Source organism: Fukomys damarensis, unplaced genomic scaffold (genome assembly GCF_012274545.1).
Source record: "Fukomys damarensis isolate Sample0158 unplaced genomic scaffold, DMR_v1.0_HiC HiC_scaffold_26, whole genome shotgun sequence".
Taxonomy (NCBI): Eukaryota; Metazoa; Chordata; class Mammalia; order Rodentia; family Bathyergidae; genus Fukomys; species Fukomys damarensis.
In genome coordinates this window covers 24,476,004-24,502,975 of record NW_022900938.1, presented here as the reverse complement: position 1 = coordinate 24,502,975, position 26,972 = coordinate 24,476,004, and the positions used below count along the sequence as shown (strand labels likewise).

Genomic DNA, 26,972 nt, shown 5'->3' with positions numbered 1-26,972 from the left:
GATATATCCATTACCTTACAGTTACCTCTTAGTGAGAACATTTAAGATCTATTCTTAGTGAATTTCAAATATTTGACATTGTATTAATTATAGCAACTATTTTTATTACTCAAATAACCCACAAAATTTGCTGACAAAGTAAAAATACACATTAGAAGAAAGATTACGATGTAAATCTTTTGTAATCTCACTGGTTAATATTTTATCTATATCCTTCCAGATTTTAAACATAATCATGTTAACATTTTTATAAAAACAAATTACATTCTCTCAATTATTCCATGGTCCTCTTTTTCACTGAAGATCATATTAAAACATTTTTCTGTATATACATTTGTTATACATACATATATACATCATGTTACATAATAACATAATATTATAAGGATATAATAAAAATTTTAAACAAACTCCTGGGTGTTTTGCTATTGTAAGTATTGCTTTATTGAATATCCAGATATATACACCTTGTCTGACTTCTTTGTTCTTTGGAGAAAATTCCTAGACATAAAATTCCTGGATTAGCAGTATCTTCTCTTAAAGAGTTTAAACATATTATAATTGTCCCCCAGTGGGTTCTACGAATTCACATTACCCTGTGCCTTCCCTCTTCCCTTTCATTTTTTATCTTTCTGATAGATATGGCCTAATGCCCTTAATTCTGTGGGTTTTTTCAATAACCAATGGGATTTGTTCTTTTTATTTATTTTTCTTGGAGATTTTGTATTTTCCCTGGAAAACTGTTCTATACTGTTCTCTGGGACTGTCTATGGGTCCCCTATGTAGAAGTAGCTGCTGCCACCTTAAACATGACATATGGAGGAGATACAAAAGGGGAAGAGGTCCAGAAGGCCTCCTGTGGTACATGAGCAATCAGAACTCTGGAGCTGGAGGACAACCTTGGGTGTCCTGTCTCCCCATCTCACACTCCTGCCTCTAGTAACAGCTCCAGAGGGGAGGGAGGGGCGGGGGGCAGAGCCTGTGTCCTTGAGGACGTGGTGGGAGGATGTGGCGGGAGCTGAAGCAGGCCCTGAACCCTGGCTGTCATAGCAAGCTCGGGCAGAGGGGACGACACGACAGGAGCTGTCATGTAGGGAAAGAGCCACGGAGAGAACAGTGAATGACGGCATGGGGACAGCAGCTGCTTCCACAATGTCTGGCTGCAGTGCTGACATTCATTCCACATGGAAGCTTTTAGTTTTTTTGACAAATACTTATTGAGTGTTTTCTAAGAGCCAGAGATGTGCTTACCAAAATAAATAAGTTCACTATAGTACATTGTTAAAGTACGTAACAATTTGGTTTTTGTCCTTCAAAATGATTCCATTTTCAGTGTTTGGCAATCAGCAGCCTGTGGGTATTTCATTTGGGACAGTTAGGAGCCACAGGGCACTCAGTGGAATAGGATGTGAATGGACAGAATGAAAGAGTTCCCCACATGCGATGCTGTTTCTGTAGCGCTGTGGGATCAGGCAGGGCCTGGGGATGACTTGTGCAATTGTAATAATACTTAAATAGTTTCTTTGGGTCTGGGTGAATTGATAGAGCCCTATTTCCAGCCAACTTATCCTGTGGGAATATATTTTCCCATAAGGCAAATTCATCAAGACTTCAATCTGAGTAGTGATGATAGTAGAATTAGCAGTAGTGATAGTGGAACATCAGTATTCCCAATGATACAAGTTTTAACAGCTTAATGAAAAAATCTCCATGCTATTAATGGCAGAGAAGTGCAGACTTCTAAATATGACCCAATGGCAGCTATTCAGTAATTTCACTGCACCTGACTCAGAGAAGACTTCAAAATTAGTAGAGTCCAGCCCCTCTGCCTTGCCTGCCCCCAAACACCACTCTCTGAAAGGTGCAATCCAAAATCAATAATTTAGTCATGTGCACCATCTCCAAGCCACTAAGCAGGACAATAAATAAGGCCTTCCTTCTTTATTCCATCCTTGTTTTGTGACTGACGTTATCTCTGTAGGCAGTTTTCACATTTCATACCACTTGCCTGGCCAGTTTCTCCTTTCCACGTGTTTTGTTCCTATGGAGCAGAGGCTAAATTTCACAGCTTGCAGCTTCCAGAAACAAGGAGGGGAGCAGGGGATGTTTCTCAGAGTCTCTAGCAATCTTCCAAATAAATAATAACCATGCAGGAGCACAGATCTTTGTTCAGCAGTTCAGAAGAATTCATTCTCAGTAGAGAAAATGCGTTTGCTCACGGCAGTGATTCAAGCTGCTAACTTCACACACAATATTGTCAAAGCCAGATCCTTTCTCAGTTATGGAGGTCAGAGGTGAGGCAACTGTGCTTACAGGGCAAAGCTCTTTTATAGATTCCCTTGGCTTTCTGCTCTCTTCTTTACAGCTGATTAACATCCAATGGCCATTTCTTTAAAAAAGAAAAAATTCGATTCTTTAGTTTAATTAACTTCCCTAGCTCAGTGTTTACCACAGCCTGCCAGAATCCAGACAATGACTTGAGACTTCATAATGCTTGATTTCCGTTCAAAGCAATTCTCTGCTGCAGCTCACTAAATTCCAAATATTATCACAGGTCCGTGTGGTCAGAATTAGGCCTGGACTTAACCCTTGGCTCGTATACTTGAGGACTTCTGAATGATGAGTTAGTGCATCCAGCACAGAGAACTACAGAGCCTGGCACTTTTGGTCTTTGGTTTGACATTTTGCCTCCACAAGACCTAACATTAGTCTTCCATCTGTCTTGCAAGCCTGAACTCACTGACAGCATAGGTTTCATTATTAACATTAACTATGAAGGGCCAGGGATTTAGCTCAGTGGTTCTGCTGTCTGCCTTGCAAGCATCGAGGACCCGAGTTTGATCCCTGGTACCAGAAAAACAAAAAACCTTTAACTGTGGAGTACTTCTTTCTACTTCATTTTTTTGGAACCATCAATAAACAAATTTTTATTGAGAATCCAGGGAGCATGGTTTACTTTATACATTTCCTAAGTATGTGCAGACTGAGGCAATCCATATGCATCTTTATTCTTTTATTACAGCTTTTCTGTACTATGGGGTAAAAACATTATGGTGTAATGGTTAAGAGCATGAATGCTGAGGCTGATTTCCTGCATTCAAACCTAACTCTGTCTGACATTAAGCAGCTGTGTGATCCTGGGAAAGTTCATTGATTGTTCCATGCCACACTTTCCCCATATATGAGATGACAATTATAACAATATCTACCTTAAGGTTGTTGCATCGTACAGATTGTCCTCATTTACCCACCCGTTTAACAACTGATCAGACCTATGACCAAGGCACGCTGTTTCAACTTATGACCCACCACTTAGACTTACAACCCATCTTTTATTTTTGTACAGTTTTGGACATCTTGTTTATAGCACTTCAATGTCCTTTTTTTGTGCAGTACACTTTGTTTATACAGTACTGTGATTTTTGCAGATTATACTGTACAGTTCAGTGTTGTAGTCTTATGTTCTGCTGTACATCACAGTACTGTGGATAAGAGTTATGCAAATAAAAACAAAGTCATCAAGTTGGAGTTTCCTTTGGCCATTTCTTTGCTCTGAATATGGTAATGTACACACTACATACAATTCCTCATTGGGTGATCAACCCATTTGTGACCTAGTCACAAGAACAGAACCCAGTCATTAAATGAAAAATGTCTATAAACTGGATAACAAATATAAAGCAATTAGAGCAATGGTTGGGCCCATCATGGCCTTCATAATGGTCTCTCATAGTGAACATCTATTAGAGGATGTTACAACTGAAAGATGATTATTTCACTGAGGGGTGAGATGGTAAATTATCTGCAGCTAATTGTGTAACTATTACCTATTTCCTCTACTACCTGTTTTGTGGATAGTAGTGGGTGACAGAACCATAAAAGTGGAACCTCCACAAACCTTCCTCAGGAATCGCTTGAGAATTTGACACATACATTACAATCACATGAAAGCAACCCCATTGCACCAGCCTGGCTATGACTGAGACAGGGTCCCATACATCACAGATACTATAATACCCAACTCAATTTCCTCACTATGTGACCTGGTCTGTTCTCCAGCTCCAGGGCCCAAAGGATCCTCCTGCTTCAGCCTCTCAAATAGCTAGCGCCACAGGCACACATCTGGCTTGTAAAGTGCATTTTTTTAAACCTGTTTTCTCCTTTGAGATTGGAAGAAGCAAAATTTTTGCTATTGGGCTGGGGATTTAGCTCAGTGGTGCTGCCACCTGCCTCACAAGTGCAAGGTCCCGAGCTCAAGCCCTGGTACCAAAAAAAAAAGTTTTGCTATTGTTTATACATGTACGAATATGGTCACAGCCAGTAGAGTGATACGCATTATCCATAGCACAGGATTTAATATTCATTGTCCTTAAAATATCCCACTATCATTCAGATATAAGTGAAAAATTAGGCACACAATAGATGATTTAAAAGCAAAAGTGATAGCTAGTCAGTCTGAAAGAGTGCCTTCCTTACACATGAAACGTATTCTAAGTGCTAAGAAGGCATTGTGCCATAGCTTAGTTGGCAGCATTTTCTTCTTTGTGGTACATAAAATAATGACTCATTTTGCAATCAAAAGCTCCTTAGATTTGATAAAATAAAGTGCTAGTAACAATTAGGACATTCAAAGTAGTAACCTTGAAGTTTTCAGAACATTCCAAATTTTCAATTTCTAGCAGAGTCACGTCCCACTTGAAGTAAAATCTTTTTTTATTGGTGTTTTGCATGAGTGTGTGTGTGTGTGAGAGAGAGAGAGAGAGAGAGACAGAGAGAGACAGACAGAGAGAGAGAGAGAGAGAGAGAGAGAGAGAGAGAGAGAGAGAGAGTGTGTGTGTGTGTGTGTGTGTGTGTGTGTGTGTGTGTGTGTGGCACCGGGGAGTGAACCCAGGGTCTTAGTCTATGTTGGGCATGTTAGGATGTACCACTGAGGTACAGCCTTTTTTTTTAAATGTCTGAATTTTGAGATAGAGTCTCACTAGGTTGCTCAGGTGGCTCATTTTAAACATATTATTCAGTGTGGGGATTTCGCTCAGTGGTGACACCTCCTGTCTCACAAGTGCAAGGTCCTGAGTTCGATCCCCGGTACCAAAAAATAAATAAACATACTATCCATCCTTCTGCCTCAGCCTCCTCAGTGGCTGGGACTACAGGCATGGGTCACCATGCCTGTCTTAATTTTAAAACATCATTTTTTAAAAACCTAAATACATTTATTTTCAAAAAGAATATATTGTTATTATTGTTATAAACGTAAGACGAAGGTTTTGATGAGGTAGTCAAGTTACTTGAATTTGAGGTGAACTAAATCTATTGCCATTAAAATGAAAAAAGTTTGACTACCACATAAAGTCATCTGACAGGTGAATGCAGGCAAGCAGCTTTAGATGATGTTCTGCCTCCTCAGAGATATCCCTTTCTCCCAGCTGTGGCAGATTCCAGCCTGACCCTTCCAGTTCCTCTGTATCCGTCAATCCCAAACTTGTTTCTGTTACTAAAGCGGACAAAATTCAGTGCCCTGCTTGGCTGTGATGGCTGAGTCTGTGAGGCCCACAAACTTCATAGGTTTGCCATGAATTCTTACCAACTTGTTGAAGTCTAAGGGAAGAGTCTAGTTTTCGCCTAGTGGAATTGTTTTCAAGATCAGTACTTGTCCTTCAATTCACTTTCAACTTGTCAACCCAGTCATGAGTCGCAAGTGACTCAATAGAGCATCACTTTCATATACGGGCAGGATTCTTGTCTCAACAAGGTGAGGAAATCCTGTTTATCAGCAAGTGACACTTTCCCCACTTTGCACTTCTCACTAATTATGGCTGTTAAGTTTTCTGGGGTCTATCACAAAGAGCAGCTCATTAACTTTAATTATTTTTGAAATTCATTGGCGGCACTGTAGAGTGAAGCTGGCAGGTGCCAGAGGGTTATTGTTGCAGAAATTAATTAACAAGTCAGTGGAAGCTCTTATTAGCTGATACTTATTGCCATCTTTCCTTTTCCCATTTAACCAGTTTAGAGTGGGCCTGCAACTCCACCAACTAGAGACAGAGAAAAGGTAAGAGCTAAGTGTCCAAAACACAAGAAATCCAAGTTTCAAGCCCCAGACACAGCCCTCTCAAAGGCTCACTTCCAATGATCTAAAACAGTGGTGATGAACCTATGACGTGTGCCACAGACAGCTGTATGTTAGTTTTGAAAGCATCACTGATTTAAAACCTCTTTCTAGACCTCATCTTTTAAAGGTTTCCCGCATTTTCCAATAGCACCAAGCTGAGGATCAAGCATTTAGCACATGGGCTTTGGAGGACACTTATCCAACCTGTGCCGGTAGCCTTGCTGCAGCTGTTAATTTAATCATGGTATGTCAACACAAATGGATTAAGAAATGCGCAGCTGGTTAGTAAGGCTCAGTTCTGCATACGGCTGTGCATGACTGACATGTAGGCCAGCAAACTGAGAGAAGACAACGCACCCCACAGGTGGGTGGCACCAACCAAAAGGCTTATAGCCTAGGTGGCACAAAGGGAAATAAGGAAATGTTCCCATTTTGCAAGAGCCCCAGTCTTTGCCATCGCTTTTGATTTTAATACGTGTGCTGTCAAAGCGAGCACTGCCATTGCCTTTGACCATCATCAGTCTCCAGTTTCTTCAGCCTTCTAATGCAGGCTGGTACTGACGACTCTACAGTGAACTTCAGCCTCGGACTGGTGCGACATCTTTGATCTTCTTGCTCTGCAGCTTCTGCCTTCTTGGGCTGAGAATCTGTCATTGTTACTTTCTCATTGCTGGGGTAGAATACCCAACACCTATAAACTAAAGGAGGAAAGGTTTATTTCGGCTCACCATTTGTACAGGTGTCAGCCATAGTTGGCTGGCTCCTAGGAAGGGGGCATGGCAAAGGCACATGGCAAAGGAGAGGAGAAAGAGCTCATGGCATTGCAGGCAGGAAGCAGAGAGGGATAAAGGGAGGAAGAGGGATATACACTGTTTCAAGCCACACCCAGAGTAAACCACTTCTTCCCAGGAGGCTTCACGTCCCAGCATCACACCAGCTGTAAACCCATCAGTGGACTAATCCAGTATCACCTAGTATGATCCAGTATCACACACCCATGATCCAGTCACCTCCCAGAAGCCCCACCTATGAGCACATTACACTTTGAGGGGACATCTACATATAAACTAGAACAGCATTACTGTAACCTCCTGCTTTCTGCATGCAGACGGCCATTGTGGACCCTTCCACTTCTGATCCCATGCGCTGGTTCCATGGACTCTTCCATCACTGGTCCTGGAAGCCTACCTAAAAAAACTCCTTGCACAATTATACAGATAGTTTCTATTGATTCTGTTCCTCTAGAAAATCCTAATACACTTGCTGTTTTAAATTTATACTTTTGAGCTGTATCCATGTTAATACATGTAGTTCTAATTTATTTGTTTCTTTTTTTTAAGAGTAGAAAAAATTTATTGAGAAAAAGAAAGTGTCTGTCCAAGAAAGACATAAGGGGGACCAGAGACTAGGTTGCCCACCCACCCCACTTTTCAAAGATGTTTTATACAGCAAAGCCACGTGGTGAGGCGGGTACAAAGTGGGACAAAACTATAAGACCCAGTGGAAAATTACAAGGTGGGCATGAGGTGGGGCAAAAACATGGCCAAGCAATAAGATTGCAAGTACAGTCACCCGGGTAATATTGATTAAATGGGGGGGTCAAGTGGAGGAGCAAGTCAGGCAGCAAGGTACAAGAATTTTCGGTAAGGGTGGGGGTATGTAAGGGTGGGGGTCAGGGTCTCTTTTTACAATTCTGGCCACAGTGAATGCATCCTTATTGTCTTCCATTTTGGTTCCTTGATTGTCCTCCATGTTGGCTCCTCCTGGGCTGGTCCTGTCTAACTGCCTACAAGATATCTAATTAACTTACTTATTGGCAATATTCCCTGCCTCTGAAGAAGTACCTCTAACTGCTGTGAGGGGCCAAAGGGCAAAGACAGCTCTGGCTACTTCCAGCTGAAGAGGGTCGTAGTTGTGATCAGAAGTTAGAGTTACTCTACAGAGGGTCTATCTAAAGGCCTTCAATAGGTGCCTGGCATTGTCATCTTAGTAGCTGCATAGCTTTTAACTCTGGAGGAGACAAAGCCAAAGAAACAGTTAAGAATGCATGGGCCGAATGATAAGGTCAGCAGGATTGCTATGACTATAGCCCACAAAGAGGATAAGGAGAAAGTGCAGGGGACTTCAGAATCCAACATAGAGGTCCTATTGTATAGTTTAGCAGTTATGAGCTGTTTACAAGGTCAATCTGATGGATCCCGGTAAAAGAAGTCTAGCACATTTGTCATTGGTTCCATATGCATGACCACTTGGAATCTGGCAGCCTCAAAGATTTAGGATCTTGTAGGAAATGTTCCTTTGTGTCCTGGATCTTGTATACCTTGAGGGGCTGGGGCTAGGGCCAAAATATTGACTGTCTTCATAGCCCAGTTACCTTTCTAGTTTTGGTTTCTAAACTCTGACCAGTAATCTCAGTGGAAGACCTCCAAAATGATATAGAGGGAAGAGATGTAACTCCCAAACCTACTAGATATCCAAAACATGAGTTCATGTTCTCTAAAATAGAAGAATGAATTCTAGGAACAATGGAGGTTAAGAGTAGGAAAAACTTGGGCCGGGGATTTAGCTCAGTGGTTCCACCGCCCTCATAAGCATAAGGTCCCAAGTTTGATCCCTGGTACCAAAAAAAAATAAAGTAAGAAAAATGTATTATGAGAAAGAAAGTTTCTAAGAGAGACAGAAAGGGGAGCGGAAAGTGGGCTGCCCTTAGGGATTTACTCATTCTTAAGTGCAGTGTTGTGTTCAGTACTGATATTTCTACAAGGGGACCTCTGAAGAGAAACACAGATATTAATGACATTGGAATGAAAGAGGTTTAAAGATAATATGTGGCAAGCTATAAATGGTAGGTACAATTCAAGGAAAATGTTTCTAAAGTTGTTCACACCTTCATTCAACACAGATTCACTGAACTTCTCTGCCATGTTGTTAGCATTATGCTTACTTAAAAAAAAGGACAGAAAATCAAACATGACCTGGTCTTGCTCTCTACTTCCTGACACATGACAACTGTGTGCGATTTCTAACAGGGTGAGAAGCACTACGGGACAGACATAGCTGGGGTACCATGGAATCAGAGCTTAATAAATAAGAATAAAGAAATCACAGAGCAGTTTAAGTTATAAATACACATTTTAAATTTTCTAGATAAATAAAATAATTACAAATAGAATCCAGCTACATAGTGAAAAAAAATACCATCCCCAAAAATGCTTATTTCGAAAACACAAAATAATTCAACATTAAAAAAAAATCTGTAAGCATAGCAATTTAAATGAGAAAGGCACGAATTAAATGAGAATGTGTCAAAAAGTTATTTGAAAAAAATCAGCAGCTTTTCTTTTTTCTTTCTTTTTTGGCAGCTTTTCTATTGAAAACAAAGTAAGATTAGCAGCAAAGTATTTTAGAATTCAAGGCAAGGGCTTTACCACTAACCTACACCCCCAGCCCTCTTAAAATGATGAAGAGCAGTTAATGAAAACCTCAAGCAAACATTATATTAAATAATGAATTATTAAATATGTTTCCACTTAAGTCAGGAGTTAAGATACCAATAGTAATCATCTTATTTTGGAAATTTTAAATAATACAGCAAATATTTTTTAAAAGGAAATAAAAATTAGGCATTGTAACAGGTATCAAATCAGGTACAAGGATATTGTTAAACTAGTTTCTAAGAGTTAAAACATTGCCTCCTTAAATATTTGGCCTGCCATTTTAACAAACTGCCATTAAATTGCTGGCTCCTTGTTAAAAATAAAACTGTACCACCACTATCTGTCATTGTCTAGGAAAAACAAATTCGCATAGATTACCATTAATTCAAATCTCTTTGTCTCTAAAGTAGGAAACTCTGTGAAGAACGTAATACAAATCTAAAGAAGGCTGAGTTCATATTGAATGTTATATTTAGAACAAGATTTTTTAAAAATATGATCCATGAACTACAATTCCACCCCTCACTAATCTCCACTGTTACCACGCATTTACATATCTAGCTTATGCTCCTGCAAGTCTAAAGAAACAGAACTCTGGAAATTTGCACTAGTTTAGATATCCTCCAGCAGTGTGTGAGTGCATATATTTTCCATAAACATTGGATTTTATCATTTTTAAAAGCCCCTGCTAAATCAGTAGCAGAACCATTGTATTAAGTTTTTAGCTTTTGTGATAAAATATACATACAAAATTTGCCATTTAAGCCATTTTAAGCTTCTAATTTGCGGGAGGTACTGGGGATTGAACTAGGGTCCTTGCACTTGTGAGGCAGGCGGCGGCACCACTGAGCTAAATCCCCAGCCCTAAGCTTGTAATTTAGTGGCCTCAACTATATGAACAATATCATTCAACTCTATTGCTATTTCCAAAATCCTTTCACTGCACAAACAGAAATTCTGTACCTGTTAAGCAACAGCTCCCTATTTTCCACTCCCCAAATCCCTGGTTTCTGCCCCTATGAATCTGCCTATTCTGGATAGTTCATATAAAGGGTATCATATAATAATATTTGCCCTTTTTTTTGGTGTCTGGCCTATGTTACTTAGCATACTGTCTTCAAGGTCATCCATGTTGTAAAAAGCTTCAGAACTTCCTTCTTTTTATGGCTGGACACCAAAATATATATTCCATACATTTCGTTTGTTCATTCATTCACTGATGGACAGGTGGTTGCCACCTTTCACCTTTATGAATAGCGCTGTTATAAACATTCATATACAACTATCCATTTGAGTACCTGGTTTCAATTTTTTGTGTTTATACTAGCAGAGGAATTATTAGCTTATGTGCTATTTCCGTGTTTCTGTGTTAGCTTTTTGAGGAACTGCCACACTATTTTCCACTCTTTTTTGGGGAGTGGGATGGTTCTGGATTTTGCTTGATTGTTCTTTTTTTTTTAATAGCCATGCTAGTGGGAGGTAAGTGGTATTTTCCTATAGTTTTCATTAGTAGTTCCCTGATTACTAAAAATGTTCAGCATTTTTTTTCATGTGCTTATTGGTCATTTACATATCTTCTTTAGAGAAACGTCTACTCAAGTCCTTTGTCCATTTTTATTGTTTTTTGTTTGTTGGTTGGTTGGTTGGTTGGTTTTTTTTAAGACAGGGTCTCACTTTGTAGTTCAGACTGCCCTGGAACTCACTGTGTAGCCCAGGATGGGTTTTGTTTGTTTGTTTGTTGAATTTTTATTCTTGAGTTTCTTGGGTTCTTTATATATTCTGGATATCAATCTTTTATTGAAAGTATACACTGTAAATGTTTTATCCTGTTTGTTGGTTGCCTCACCACTTCCTTGTTAATAGTCTTTGGTACACAAAGGTTTATTATTTTGATTAAATCCAATGTTTTTCTTTCCCCCTTTTTGTTGCTTGTGCTTATGGTGTCCTACTAGGACTCCATCGCCAAATCCTAGGTCATGAAACCCTCTCTGTTTTCTTTTGGGAGTTCATGTTTTTAGCCCTTATATTTAGTTTGTTGCTCCATTTTAGTTAATTTTCATATATAGAGAGTTCAGGGATCCAATTCATTCTTTGGTAGCAATTATCCAGACATTTCAGCATCATTTGTTGAAGAGACTGTTCTTTCCTCCATCAAATAAACTTAGCCCTTTTGTCAAAAATTAATTGGCCATTGATGTTTGGGTTTATTTCTGGACTCCCAGTTCTAGTCCATTGATTTATATGCCTATCCTTGTGCTGGTATCACACTATTTTGATTACTGTAGATTTGTACCAAGTTTTTAAATTAGGAAGTATGTTTTCACTCTCCTTTTTTGTTCCCCAAGAATTCTTTGGCTTTTTGAAGTCATCTGCAATTATATGTGCGTTGAAGATCAGCATTTCTGAAAAGGGAGGGGGGCTACTGGTACTGGAAGTTTGATAAGAATTATACTGAATCTTTAGATCACTTTGAGTAATGTAATATTTCCATATTAACAATATTAAAGTTCTCAAATCTAAGGACATAGGATGTCTTTCCATTTAATTAGGTCTCCTTTAATTTTCTTTAAGTAATATGTCATAGTTTTCAATATAGGTAACACCTAATTTAATTGCTTTTTAAGTTTTTTCTGGCAACACGACTTACTTTTTTATATTTCTATTGGCTATCTAATTTCACCTTCTATAATAATTTGTTTGAATATTTGCCTATTACCTCTTGAGACTATAAGCTTTCCCTATTAATGTCTCACAAATCTTTACCTGTTAAGTCATTTATTGTTTTATCTTTTGGGGGTCTCATTTATGCATTGAAAATATTTTCTCCCATTCTGTGGCTTGCCCTTTTATTTTAGTAGCAACTGTCTTTGGAAAAGCAAATTTTAAAATTTTTGTTAAGTCCAATTTATTTATTTTTTGTTTGTTTTGTTTTTGTTTTTTTTGGTACGGGGATTGAACTTGAGACCTTATACTTATAAAGTGAGCAGTGGCACCACTGAGCTAAGTCCCTGGCCCTAAATTCAATTTATTTTGCTTTTTGAGTGCTATTTATATATCTTTGCCAAACTTAAATTGCTAAGATTTTTTCTTTTGTTTCCTTTTTGCAGTCTTACATTTAGGTGAGAAAATGGTCTAGGATCCAGGACCTATTACAAGGTAATATGGGTTCTTTTGTTTGTTTTGCTTTTTGGTTTGGGGAGGTTTTATTGTTTTTTTGTTTTATGTGAGACTGGGAACTGAATTCAGGGCCTTCAAACTGAACTATATCCCCCAGTCATTTTTTAATTTTTATTTTGATCCTACTGTCTCAGCTCAGAGTGCTGGGATCACAGGCTCAAATTAATTATTTTATTTATTTATTTATTATTTACTTTTGATTTTTTGAGACAGGGTTGTGCTATGTAGTTCAGGCTGCCATTGAACTCTCCATGTAACCCCAGGCTGGTCTTGAACTCTTGGCAATCCTCCTGTCTCAGCCTCCAGAGTGATGGGATTACAGGTGTGTGCCACCACAGCCAGCTTCAATTTAATTTTTTTATATGTTGTGAGAAAAGTTTAGGTTTATATTGCATTTGACCATTCAATTGACCCAGCATGATTTATAGGAAAAAATTTTATTCTATGAAATGGCTTTTTCACCTTCATGACATAGCTGGAAGGTCCCCCCACCCCACCCCCCCGCCAAAGACTGATAACCATCTTGACAAGATTCCTTTTTTGTTTTTTTGACAACTTTTTATTGCTACAAGAGGCCTTTATTATCACTACAATACCTTCTTCAGACTGCAAAGGGAGCTCAGTAGTCATTAATTAGAAATACAGGTAGATTGGGAGACAGGGAATAATTTTTATCAGAAAATCGTAATAACCTAACACAAAAGTAAGGTCCTGAATTACATGTTACACACTCAAATCACAGAGCTGCCCTGACATCTAGATGGTCTTCTACTATAAATGAGTAAAAATGGATCAGTACAAAAATCGAATTATATGTTACATATAGTTTCTTTGGTGAGCCAGTTGGACAAGATTCCTGCAGACATTATTGGAAATGCTCAAAAGGAAGTCCCAAGCACAGTTCCATGGAGATGGCACAGCAGTGTGCCCTACAGTGTCTTGGTCAGCCTCAAAGACAGAGGGCCTCAGATGATGGAGCATTTCCTTTCTTTCCAACTTCTAGATGATTCTGTCCCCTAACTCATGCATTCTTTCTCCTTCCTCAATCACACTATCCCAACCTTGCCTTCATAGCTGTACCATGAACATTTTCCCCATAGGTAGACAAGTTATCCCCATGCTTTACAATGATGTCCTCAAGTTGGGCATCATGAAGACACCCATGAGAGAAAGTGTCTTTCCTTTCCAAGACACTTATTCAATGTGGAGACCTCATTGTGGAGTGCATACTTTATTTTGGACAGGTTTATAACAAACGTATGACAAGACTGTTGTAAACATTTATGTACAGGTATTTGTATGGACATTTTGTATAAATATTGATCTTCTGTAAATCAAGGAGATCACTGGATTATATGGTTAAGTGTTTAACTTGAGAAGAGATTGTCAAACTGTTCTCTGATATGACTGTATCATTTTGAACTCCCACCAACAATGTTTGAGCACTGTAAGTGCCCTACATACTTGCAAATGTACAAATGTTTGTCAGGTCTTTCTATTTTAGCTATCCCAATAGGTAGTGGTGTCTCATTGTGGTCTTAATTTTAATTTCTTTAAAGCCAATGATGTTAAAGCATCTTTTCATATTCTTATTTGTCATTCATACACATTTTTGTGTGCATAGATATTTGTCAATTTTGAAAATTGGGCTGTTCTGTTATTGAGTTATGAGAGTCCTTTACATATTATATTTATTAGGTATTTGTTCACAATAACATTCTTCCAGTATATGGCTTCTTTCATTTTCTTAACATTTTTCAAAGAGCCAAGATTATTAACTTTGAAGTGTTCTTTTATAGTGGATTTTTGCAGGCCGGGGATTTAGCTTAGTGGTTCTGTTGCCTCACAAGTGCAAGGACCTGAGTTCTATCTTTGGTACCAAAAAAAAAAAAGAATTAATTCAACTGGATTACTTAGGATATAGTGAATTTTTGTATGACCTATACAAAAATACCTTTGCCTATGTTTCTTTCAATAGCTTAAATTTTTAAGTTTTGCATTTATGTATGTTATCCATTTTGAGTGATTTTTGTGAGACATGGGTCCTTCCTTTCTCCCTTCCCCCTCCTCCCTCCTACTTGCCCCCCGCTTTAAATTTTGTATATGGATGCTCAGTTGTTCAGCATCACTTGGTCAAAAAAATTACCTTTTCTCCATTGAATTTCTGGACAATTTGCCTTTGTCAAAAAGCAATGGACCATCCCAGGAATTTAGCTCAGCAGCATAGTGCCTGCAAGCGCAAGGTCCTGAGTTCCATCACCAGTACCAAAAAAGAAAGAAAAATCAACTGACATGTATTAGTCCATTTTTCATTACTGTAATGAAATACCCAAGTCTCCTACACTGCAAAATAAACAAGTAAGTCAAAAGGTAATTTCAGGCTGGAGACATAGGTCAAGCATAAAGTGTTTTCCCAGTATACAAGGCCTAGGTTCAATCCTCAGCACTGAAAAAGTCTTAGATAAAATGATTCTAACAGGATCTGTACAACTTGCCTCAAGAAGTGTGGACAAGAGGCAATCTATTTTTCACTATTCACTTTTTTATGTCTGTTGGATCTTGTTTCAAATACATGTATTATCTACCTAAAAATTAACAAATAAATGTTATGGTCTAATATTAAAGATCCAGAAACATTGAAGATGACACAAGAAAGGATAAATAACTATTGAAAAACCTAAAGCACAAAAACTGGCTTTCCACATGCTGAAGACTGAACCCAGACTCATATCTGTCATCATGCATTAAACTAAAATCAAAATGGATCAAAGATCTAAATATTTAAAAAACGAACTTAATCTGCTGGAAGACAAAATAGGTAAAACTCTTGAAGACAGACTTTCTGATCAGAACCCTGATTGCACAAAAAATAATACCAAGAATCAACCAAGAATCATAGGAGCATATAAAATCAAAAGGCTTCTGAATAACAAAGGAAACCACCAACAGAGTGAACAGACAGCCTATAGGATGGGAAAAAACTATTGCCAGCTACTCCTTGGACAAAGGACTAACATCTAAAGTATATAAAGAAGTCAAAAAAATTAGACCTTCCAAATTTAAAGACCCAATCCAAAAATGGACATCTGAAATGAATAGATACTTTGCAGATGTAAAAGTACAAATGGCCAGTAAATACATGAAAAAATGTTCAAAATCCCTGGCCATTTGAGAAATGCAAATTACAACACTGAGATTCCACCTCACTCCAGAGAATAATGTGTACCATCAAGAAACCAACCAATAACAAATGCTGGAGAGGCCACAGGGTGGAGGGTGAGGGACACCTCTTTGTTGTTGGTGGGAGTATAAACTAGTACAATAAGTATGGAAATCAGTATGGAGAGTCCTCCCAAAACTAAAAATAGAAATTCCATTTGATCCAACCATTTATCTTCTAGATATCTTCCCAAAAGAGTTAAAGACATCATACTACAGTGATTTTGCATGCCCGTATTTATAGCAGCACAATTCATAATAGCTAAATCTTGTGCTCACTTTGTCAGCCCATCTATGTAATAGCTAAATCTTGGAAGCAACATGTATGTCCATCAACAGATGAGTGGATAAAGAAAATGCAGTATTTGTATACAATGGAGTATTACCCTGTCATGAAGGGCAAAGTTGAGTTATTTGTAGGAAAATGGATGCAACTTGAGACCACACTATGAAGTGAAATAAACCAGTCACACAAGCTTATTTATTATATGGTTTGTCTTATATAAGAAATTCAATATATAAATAAACTACAAATAAGACAGATAATAAAAAAAGAAAGAGAAATGGACAATGTTTCTAAAAGTGTACCTCGATTTAGTATAACTGTCTTATGTGTTTTCTATGTTTTTTTGACCTGTCAGTCCGGTTGTTAATCTATAAATATGATAATTAAATTCATAAGGACTTACAAGATGAGTAAACAAATCTGATGTTGCCAAAAGTGGGGGTGGAGGGATAGGGAAGAAAAAGAATTGAGATGTGTTATGAACATGTGCCAATTCCCCACAATGAATGTAATGACCATGTATTGCAAACATGTACTAATACAATTTTTTTCATTTGAAAAGCTCAAAGCCCTCACAGTTTTTATGTTTCTAAAAATGACTACAGGTCAAGCATACCCATAATCCCAGCACTCGGGAAGCTGAGGTAGGAGGATTGCCACGGGTTTGAGGTCAGCATGGACTTCATAATAAGCTCAAGGCCAGCCTGAACTATACAACAAGACATTGTCTCAAAACTTTTTTTAAATAAAATAAATAAATAAATACCACTTTTAAAATTTTGTAATTCTTTAATATCATCAAATATCTAGTCAGTTTTCAAATTTCCAGTTATCTTACAACTGCTTTTACAATTAGTTTTTTAAAATTAAAGAGTCATAGCTTGTATTATTTTTATATACTGCAAGTAACTTTTTCTATGTATGTGTTTCCCCACCCTACTTTTTGGTTTGTTTTGTTTTCCTGGCATTTTTCTGCTGAATAAACCAGATTGGTTGTGCTGTAGTTTTCCAGTTTGGAGTTTGCTTGCTACCCTTTCCACAGTGCTGTTTAATTTGTTCCTCAATACGTTCTGTTTACTGAAAACATGTACTTAGTAGCCCAAAGCTTGTTCAGATGCATGGGTGTTTGTTGGTACACCCCCATATATAATTTATTGGAAACATCAATATAACTATATTGCCATGAATATATTCTGACTGAAACCGCTGAACTTTTTCTAGAATGTATTCTATAGTTACAGAGTTTCCTCCAGTCAGCTCAGGGATTTAAATAATGCCAATAGTGAGGTCCTGCTCCACACAGTACTGTGAAGTCAATACCCTCCAGCTGCCTTCAGTGTTCTCCACACAGGATTCTCCCTCCTCCAGCCTGGCAGGAGAGGTGAGAGTGGAAACTTACTTCCTTTCCAAGAGAGGCAGGGTGTGATTCTCTGTAGCCAAACATGGACTCTGGGATCAATGGGCCTGGATTTCAACCTCACTATTTCTCTATCTTTAAAAAAAAAAGTGGGGGGCCTGGGATTTGGCTCAGCGGTTCCACCACCTGCCTTACAAGTGCAAGGACCAGAGTTCCATCCCCAGTATCAAAAACTAAACAAAAAGTGGAAATAAATATCAATGCATAGGATTAAAGATGATATTCAATACGGCAAAATAAATGTTGATGTGCTCTAATAAGATGTGCACTAATAATTATTGGCACAATGATCTAGTATATTGTCTAAATCACAGACCACAAACTGAGGGCCTGTGGATACCTCCCCTCTCCTTTTCTCTCCAAATATGTCCCTGAGACATATTTGTTTGGTCTGCATTATTTTGGCCCTCAAAATATTGTTTTAAAAAAGCTGAGCGGATAAGTGGGTGGGGGAAGGAAAACGATGGGGAAAGGACTGAAATTGATTTAGATATGCTAAATGCATGTATGAATTTCCCAAAATACACTTCATCATCATGTAATATTAATAAAAGTTTTTAAACTTTATAAAATAAAAAAGAATTAATCATTAACATTAAATAAAATTGCTTGATTTTATAGGTTTATAGATTAAGTTTCCTGCTCCTCTTAAAAATCAAATTTGATGGGCTGGGGATTTAGCTCAGCGCAAGCTACTTCACCAGCGCAAGGTCCTGAGTTTGATCCCTGGTACAAAAAAAAAATCAAATTTGGCAATATTGGACCCAAATTCTTGAATATCTTTAACCAGGAGGAGGTGAGCAGTGTCCACTACATTTAGAAGTGGTTGGGAATGTCCAGTTCTCCAGGGCCCATACTCCGCTCATTTCTCTTATACCAGCCCCATTCATTCCTTCAATGGACGCATGAGCTTGTGACCCCTGATTACATCAGCAATGTATTATTACTAATCATGAATCAACTGTTGCATATGACATCTTATCCCCACTAGGTTCAGAGTTTTCCTGTAATAATATCAATTTCACCCAAACCTCAGATGTACCAATACACGTTCTTAAGAAAAGACTTGAGTCACAGTTATCAAACTGAGAACTTTGCATCACCTTAGATATGCTCCAGGTATGTGTCCTCTCATTGAAAATCATTTGTTAACAGTGTCATGAGAAGAAAGCATTTGTCTTAACAGAAAATAGAGCAATCTCCTTGGGTGACTTCCAGAAGTGAAGATTAATGTGTTATCAAGCCTTTTGTAAGATCCTGAAAGCCCCTTGACACATGACAACTTTTGTCTTAGACACGAGACCTACAGCAGTAACATTTTCACAACACTGTACACATGATGCTTTAACAACATGACTGACGTTGTCCCATGACACAAATAAGGGACCAAGGAGAAATGTTAACAAATTGGTGAGATGTGTTCTCCATCTCTCCAGAAATTCCACACCTTCCTCTATATTTTGAGAAATTTGTGCAGCTTTGTGTCTCTATAACATTAAGAAATAAAATAAGAGCTTACCAAGCAATGAGATGGGTTTCAGAAGGAGTCAGTAGAGTTCTTACTGCACTAATTACTGGCCTCTGCCAGTACCGTTCATCTTCAAAGGACCCACAGGTAATAATCAACCTAGGCACTCATTCCCTAAAATTACGCACTTGCAAAGTTGCTAGAAGGACTCAGCGCTAGTAGACAGTGAAAGAAGCAGACCTGAGAAGGATGACCTGGAAAGAGCAAAGAAGTGAAAGAGCATCCAGATAATTTGGTCCTTGCACTGGGTTTGTTGGCTTGAATGATTTCACCCAGATCTAGAGATTTGGTTTGCCAAAGGTGCAAAGACAAAATTGAATGGTGATAGGACAATCTATTCAACACAAACTGCTGGGGCAATTGGATGTGCATATGCAAAAGAAATGGACCTCACCTTTTGTAAAAAAATCAACTCAAAACTGATCGTATACTTAATCATAAAAAGTAAAACTATAGACCTTCTAGGAGGAAAAAAAAACTTAGGAGAAAATCTGTGTGACTTTGAATTTGGCAAGCTTTTAGATACAATACCAAAAGGCTGATCCCTGGAAAGAAATCAATAAATGGATTTTGTGAAAATTTATAACTTTTTCTGAGATTGAGAAGGACCAAAATCTAAAAACTGGGGGAAAATATTTGTAAGTCTCGTATCTGGTAAGGATTCATATCCAGAACATACAAAGAACATGTAACAGAATAAAACTAACCAAGTATTAAAATGGGCAAAAGATCTGAACAGACACTTCAACAAGGAAGACACATGGGTGGCATATAAACACATGAAAAGATATTCAATAGCACTTGTCATTAGGGAAGTGGAAGTTAAAATAACTAATAGATACACACCTAATACAATGGTTAAAATTCAAAGGAACTGACGCTACCAAACGCTAGTCAGAATGCAGAATAGAAATGCTCATTGAGTGCTGGTGGGAATGTAAAAAGGTACAGCTGCTTTGAAAGATAACTTGGTGACTGGTTATAAAGTTAAATGTAAAATAAGCATACAATGAAGCAAATCTCCACTAGGTATTTACTCAGGTGAGTTGAAAAGTTATATCCACAGAAAACTCTGTTTATAGCATACTTACTGATAACTGCCCAAACTTGGAAACAACTATCACATCCTTCAACAGGTGAATAGAAAAACAAAGTATGACGTATTTGTAAAATAAGGCAAATTTCCATTTTGAAAATGCTATCTATAGAGTCACACAACATACATGAGTCTTAAGTGGCATTTTCTTAAGTGGAAGAAACTAGACTCAAAAGGCTATTGTGCGATTCTATTCATATGATGTTCTGAAAAAGGTAATGCTATAAGGTTGGAAGCAAGTTACCAGTTGCCAGGTCTAAAGGAAGAGGAAGAAATTTCTTAGGGGACACAGGTACAATTTGAGCAGCAAAACATTCCATTTTTGGACCCCAGTGAATGACATAGTATTCAACAAGGTAAAAATACCGGTTAGGGACACAGCTCAGCGGTAGAGTGCTTGCCCAGCATGCATGAGATCCTGGGTTCAATCCCCAGCACTACCAAAACAAACAACACCCAAAGTATAAAATAAATGCACATGAACCCCATATTGACAAAAATTATTTAATAAAGAAGCAAATGGAAGAGAAAAGGCAAAACTACTTACAGAATTCCCAACTGTTCAAATAATCCCCTCTCAGGAAGTTGAGTTTACTTCCCCCAGCACATGTACCTCCCACTCCCCGAGGATGGCTAAACAGTGACATGCTTCCACGGGGAAATGGAGAACTAGCGGATTTACTACTAAGACAGACAGCACGACAGCACCTTAAATGAGTGATTGGGGTTACATCACCAGTAATACAGTAATGATACAAGAAAATTGTAACTCCTTACTTGCCAGATGTCAGATGTGCGGAGTTTGTGTCTAAGAATGAATTCTAATCGACAAATGAGGTTAAAATTAGGAAAGGTTTGGTAAAAGAAAGCTCCTGAGAGACAGGAGGAATCCCAAAAGGGTGGCCACTGAGGCTCTTCATCAGAAGTAATTTATAAAGCAAATCACAATGTGGGTACAATGTGGGTCGAATAACAACCAACCTATAGGATTAGAAGTATAGCCGCTTGGCCAGTATTGATCCAATGGGGAAACAGGTCACATAGCAAGAGTGCATGGAAAGAACAAAGGACTTTTTATAAATTGAGGTGAGTATGGGTCCAAGCATTCTGTTACCCACCTGTGTGTCTGACACCTATCTGGGCTCAGGGGTCCTGCTGGTGCCAATTGCAGAATAATCTCAAGTTGCTTTTTATCTCCAGGGTGATATGCAGGCCTGGCTATTGCTTTTCCATCCTGAGCAAAATCTGGCTTTCTTCAGATTCACCTCTGGCCACAATTCCAATGTCTTTATTTTTTGTGCTGACTTCCTTGAGTGCTCAATTCCTCTCTGTATATTCATTTCTGTCTAACCTAGCTGTCTGTAATAAGACATATCAGTATCACACAATCCTGATACGAATGATGAGAATGGCACTTTCCCAATCCCATAACCCCAGTTTGATCATGAGAAAAATAGTAGACACACCTTAACAAAATTTTATCTTTAATATATCTGAACAGTGGTCTTTGTTACTACCAAGATCTTAATAAATACGAAAGACTGAGACACTGTGACAAACCAGAGAAAACAAAGGAGACATAATAAATAGTTATGACATAGGACCCTCAACTGAATCCTGGAACAGAAAAAAAATTAGTGGAAATACTTGAGAAATTTAGAGTTTAGTTAATAATATGCAAATGTTCATTTCCTGGTTTTGATAAAGGTACCATGGCTGGTCTACGACATTAACAAAAGAGATACTTGAGTGAAGAGGAACTCTGTATTACTTGTAGCTTTTCTGTAAATACAAAATTGTTCTAAGTAATTTATTTAAAACTAAATAAATAAAAAGAAAAACTTGACAATAATGGTAAGGGGAACATCAGAGAAACACAAGAACAATTTGGATCTGCCCATTTGGGCTCTGAGAGGATCCCTCCCCACTCAAGAGTTTCCTCAGTTACCTGGTTACAAGGAAACAACACAGGCTTATTAAGCATCACTCTAGTGTGGGACTTTTCAGACTTTGTGTGCACCAGAATCACCTGGAACTGAGTAATAACTACTGGGACTTGGGCTCACTGAAGTAAATTAGCACTTGGGTTTGTGTATTTTTATGAAGTTCCCTGATGTTCCTGATAGGCATCCAAATCAAAGAACCACTGCTCTGGTGCTTTCTAGTAACATATGGGTAATATACTTCATTGATCTTCAATCACTCATTCAAAACCACTTATTGTTCTATTTCACCTTTTGTCAGTACTAAGTAGCAGACAGAGAGGAAAAGACCATCCCTTGTGGAACATATGTTTTAATATACAAATAAATGCACACGGACAAGTCTTTCCTTTCTAAGTTTTAAAGAGAAAATATGGTTGGCCTAGTTATCACTACCTTCTGTTTTAGGGAGCAGAACTTTTCCTTAAAGCTATCCCATGGGGGTACTATTCAATGTAGGTGTTGATTACTTGGAGGTCATGGGTTCCTCTACTCCATATGGCAGTGGCTGAGTGAGGTCCTATGGAACATAATAGGACCTCTCAGCAAAACAAACTAGGTTAGGAAGGGGCCGTGACATGTGAGGCCCCCTTGTCTGACCTATCCAGTGGGGTTGCCATCCCAAAACAGCAGGAGCCAAGTTTTCCTCCTCTAGTCTGGAGGCAAAGAGTAAGGCTGCACTTGTCAATATGATAAAAATGATGCTTCCATCACAAACTAATCATTTATTAGAACTCAGAAATAATGAAACCCAGAAGAGGCATACAGGTGCTTGTTTCAGAAAAAGGAATTGCTTCTGCTTTGATTTTTTTTCTTTAGCCTGTAGATATTTACTTTTGCTGGACTTTGCTTTTCTGCTGCCTGTGATGTTTCAAAATGCCAACTTGCTTGCAGCAGATTCCTAATCCAACTGAGACTGACTTGGACAATAATCTCCCTTGGGTTCCGTTCCATCATGTTGTGTTTATTTTTATTAGATTTGGCAACATCCTTTAGATTTTATTCTTTGCCCTCTGTTTGAGTATACTCTTTAACTAAAAGAGGAAAGGCAAGTGGCACCAGGAGCCAGAGCAGTGCTATTACATTTTTTCACACCCAAATCAGGTGGGCCTGATTGTACCTCACTCTTTACCAACTGCTACTTTAGAAAAAAAATTATAAAGGGCCAAGGATTTAGATCAGTGGCACGGCACCTGCCTCAAAAGTACAAGGTCCTGAGTTTGACCCCTGGCACCAAAACAATGGAGAAAAAAATTATAAGACATAATAGTAGCCACAGGGGTAACTTATTAACTGAGTCTGAAAAATAAAAAGCTTTGAAGCTGTTCATTATGTATATTCAATTCAAATCAACAAATACCACTATTGTTCTGTTCCCAACAAAAAAATTGGGGATCTAAAGATGAAAAGAAGCAACTCTTCCCTGAATGAATGGACTATAAATGGTGGAAGACAGACCTGTGATGATGAGTAAGAGGATACTCATGATGATGTTACCAAAAATGAAGGAACCAGCTGTTCCAGGAGCTCAGAGTGGGAAGAGAGTCGTTTTGAATTTAGGGACAGATAAGTAACATTTGTGATGGACCTATGGGACAGTATGGATTTTTCTAAGTAGCGAATGTAGGAGATACTGCCTGCCTCATAAGCACAAGGACTCGTGTTCAACCCCTGATACAACAAAACAAAACAAAATGGTAAATGTAGGAAATGGCATTCTAGACTGTTGTGACTTGTGTTAGATCTCCTGCCAAAATCTAAAGAGGTCATGGGTGGGGCTTTTTGAGAGGTGGCTAGATCTAGAGTGTGGGATGCTGGGTTTATTTCATGGTGCAATGCTAAAATCAAAGCATTAAGATTGGGCCAGGGATTTAGCTCAGTGGCACCATGCCTGCCTGGAAAGCACAAGGTCCTGAGTTTGATACCCCATACCAAAAAAAAAAGTTGGGGGGAGAGCACTAGAGCACTAGTATATTAAGGGTATGAGTGCTACCCATCCTAAGTAGTCTGGATAAGATAAAAAGGGCAGAAAGATGTTGTTAAGGTCCCTTGTTGCTTTGCTACCTTCTGCCCACCATGAACTGTTTCTCCTCTGTGATGCTTGTCTGCCATGTCACTCTGCCTTGGAGCCATCTGACTACAGACTTACACTTCTACAAACTGTGAGATAAATAAACCATGCCTCCTTTAACTTTGGGTGTTGGGTATTTTGTGTCAGCAACAAGAAAAATAAGAAAATGAGAAAAATGGTGGTTTGTATGGATAAAGTTAAGAGAGAAAGTAAATGGCCTGTAGAGAGAAGAAGTGGTCATGTGCTGGAACACAGCCTAGCCTTAAGGAAGGGCTAGACTTGATACATGACCCACCAAAACCCATTCCCCTGGGTTCTGTAAGCCATGGTTAGTATGAGGTGTCTGGTAAAACAAAACAAAACAAAACAAAAACATGCTCCAAAAATTTTGACCACTGAACATACCAATAGTTTGTGAAACCCTCAAGAAGAAGTTTATTAATTCCCAAATAGAATAAGAACATTATCTTCAAATCTAGTTCTTACATTCATCCCCTTGCATTATATTCATTAACATGTTGGCTTAGCCATCCAGCACTCTGATAAATGCTAGGAACATGAAGCCAGGTCCACTGCAGTCCCTGCCTTCAACGAGCCTAATAACTGGAGACTTCATTATGTATTTATTTATGTATTTATTAGCAGGACAGAGTGAAATGATTCTTTATTTTTAGGTTTTAAATAATCTTTTGTTATTAGAAAAGAGCAGTTCGTGAGCATTATATTGAACCAGCCAAAACCAAGTTAAACATCTCTGGAACACTCAGAGGTCCCCACTGTGACACTTGGTTCATAGTCTCCCACATCTTTATATGCATACATATGCACTAGTACGTATTTTGTGCTCAGCATGCACACACTGATACTTCCAGCTACTCAGAAGTCTGAAGCAAGAGGATCACAAGTTCAAGGCAAGCCTGGGCAACTAGCAAGACACCAAATCAAAGCAAAAAATACAAAGGGCTGAGAATGTAGCTTGGTGGTATATATACATATGTACTGGGGATCGAACTCAGGACCTTGCACTTGTGAGACAGGCAGCAGCACCACTAAGCTAAATCCCTGGCCCCCAAAAAAATATATTTTAAGAAAATGCTTTTATATGTCTATGGACCCGGCCTGTGTTTTGATAGATTTTTTTCAGTAATTTTCAGGGTAAGAGATGCTTCTCTTCTCATACTTAGTACATACTCAAATTTTTCCACCTGAGCCATACTTGTCTGTTATAAGCTGGGCACAGTGACACCGCTTGTAGTACCAGGTATTCTGGAGGCTGAGGTCAAACAATCTCTTGAACCTAGGGAAACCAGCCTAGACAACATAGCCAGATCTTGTCTCAAAATAAAACAAAAATGTCCTTTACAACTAATCAGCTACACTCTCCAAATTAGGTCTGTGTTTGTCAGCTTTTCGTTGCTGTGACGAAGTACCCAAGATAATCAACTTAAAGGCAGAGAGATTTATTTTGGCTCATGATTTCTGAGGTTTCAGTACATAGTCACTGGCTCTGTTTTTTTTTGGGCCTATGATGAGACATAACATAATGGTAGGTAATACCAAAGCTGCACACCTATGGAGGCTAAGAAGCAAAGAAGCACCAGGGCCCCAATATCCAGCTCAAGAGCATGCACCCAGTGACCTAATCTCCTTCCAGTAGGCCCCACCTAAAGGTTTCACTGCCTCCCAAGAGCCCACAGGCTGTTAACCAAGCCTTTAGCACTCAAGACTTTGGGTATATTTAAGATCAGAATCATAACAAGCCTCCAACTCAAGGACCTTATGTCCTCAGTTTCTCTTTGAATTAAGCGTTATCGCTTTCGTATGATTGACTTGATGAAGAGAACTGGCCGCTATCCTGAAGAAAAGTCCACTTCCTGTATTTACTGGTTCCTCGGGATGCCCTTTACTTGATCTTTTGTCCTCTGTATTTCCTGAAAACTGAAAGTTCTAACTAAAGATGTGAGAAAGGTGAGTTAAACCCTTGGGGTTAGAATACTTTCTGGGAGATAAAATGATATTCATATTGCAAAACAAAACAGACAACTTCTGTTTGAGTCACTATTAGTGATGGTCAAATGACCACTGGACAATGACAATAACTGACAGCCTTAGAGAGAGCAGATAGAAGGACAGAGGAGCAATGAAGTAGAATTAAGAGTGAATAAAACTTACCTGCAAAAAGGAGGTGCAATGGGGACTCGAGCAGCCCTGAATAGGGGTTCACCAAGGAAAACAAATCTTGCTTCCCACTCTGGTGTATCTCTGATTGTGACCGACTGCTGCTCTGATGTTCTCACAATCTGAGAGGAGAGGGAAAACAAAACCAAAAAAATATATAACTTTGGTGGATATTCAGGACCCCGTGACTCTTTGGGACACCAGTTTTATAACGCAAACGTTCCCTTTATAAAAGTGAGCGCACCAGCATGGTATTCAGCCCACAGAAAGCGAGCCAGTAGTATTATTCTCAGATGTAGAACCTGGGACAAGTCCTATAAACCTAGGGCTCTGTAATCGCTTCCTTTCTTTTCAGCAACAGTCCGCGCTCTGCCTTTGGCCACCAGGGGGAACTACAATCGAACAACTATTCTTTCCTTAGAGTGAGAACGCGCCTCGATAAATCATGACCAAGCCAGGGTCCCGTAGC

General features: G+C 38.6%; 1 long non-coding RNA gene across 2 annotated transcripts; it reads right to left on the bottom strand.

Annotated features, from left to right (window-relative positions):
• Positions 1-389: 389 nt before the first annotated feature.
• Positions 390-26,972, bottom strand: LOC104850138. 2 transcript variants are annotated; one of them, XR_776898.2, is made up of 3 exons: positions 26,748-26,972; positions 26,498-26,625; positions 390-2,389 (listed from the first exon to the last, which is right to left on the bottom strand). It is a non-coding gene; the product is annotated as an uncharacterized LOC104850138 (long non-coding RNA). The 2 variants fall into 2 exon arrangements; XR_776897.2 differs by lacking the exon at positions 390-2,389 and adding an exon at positions 5,294-6,810.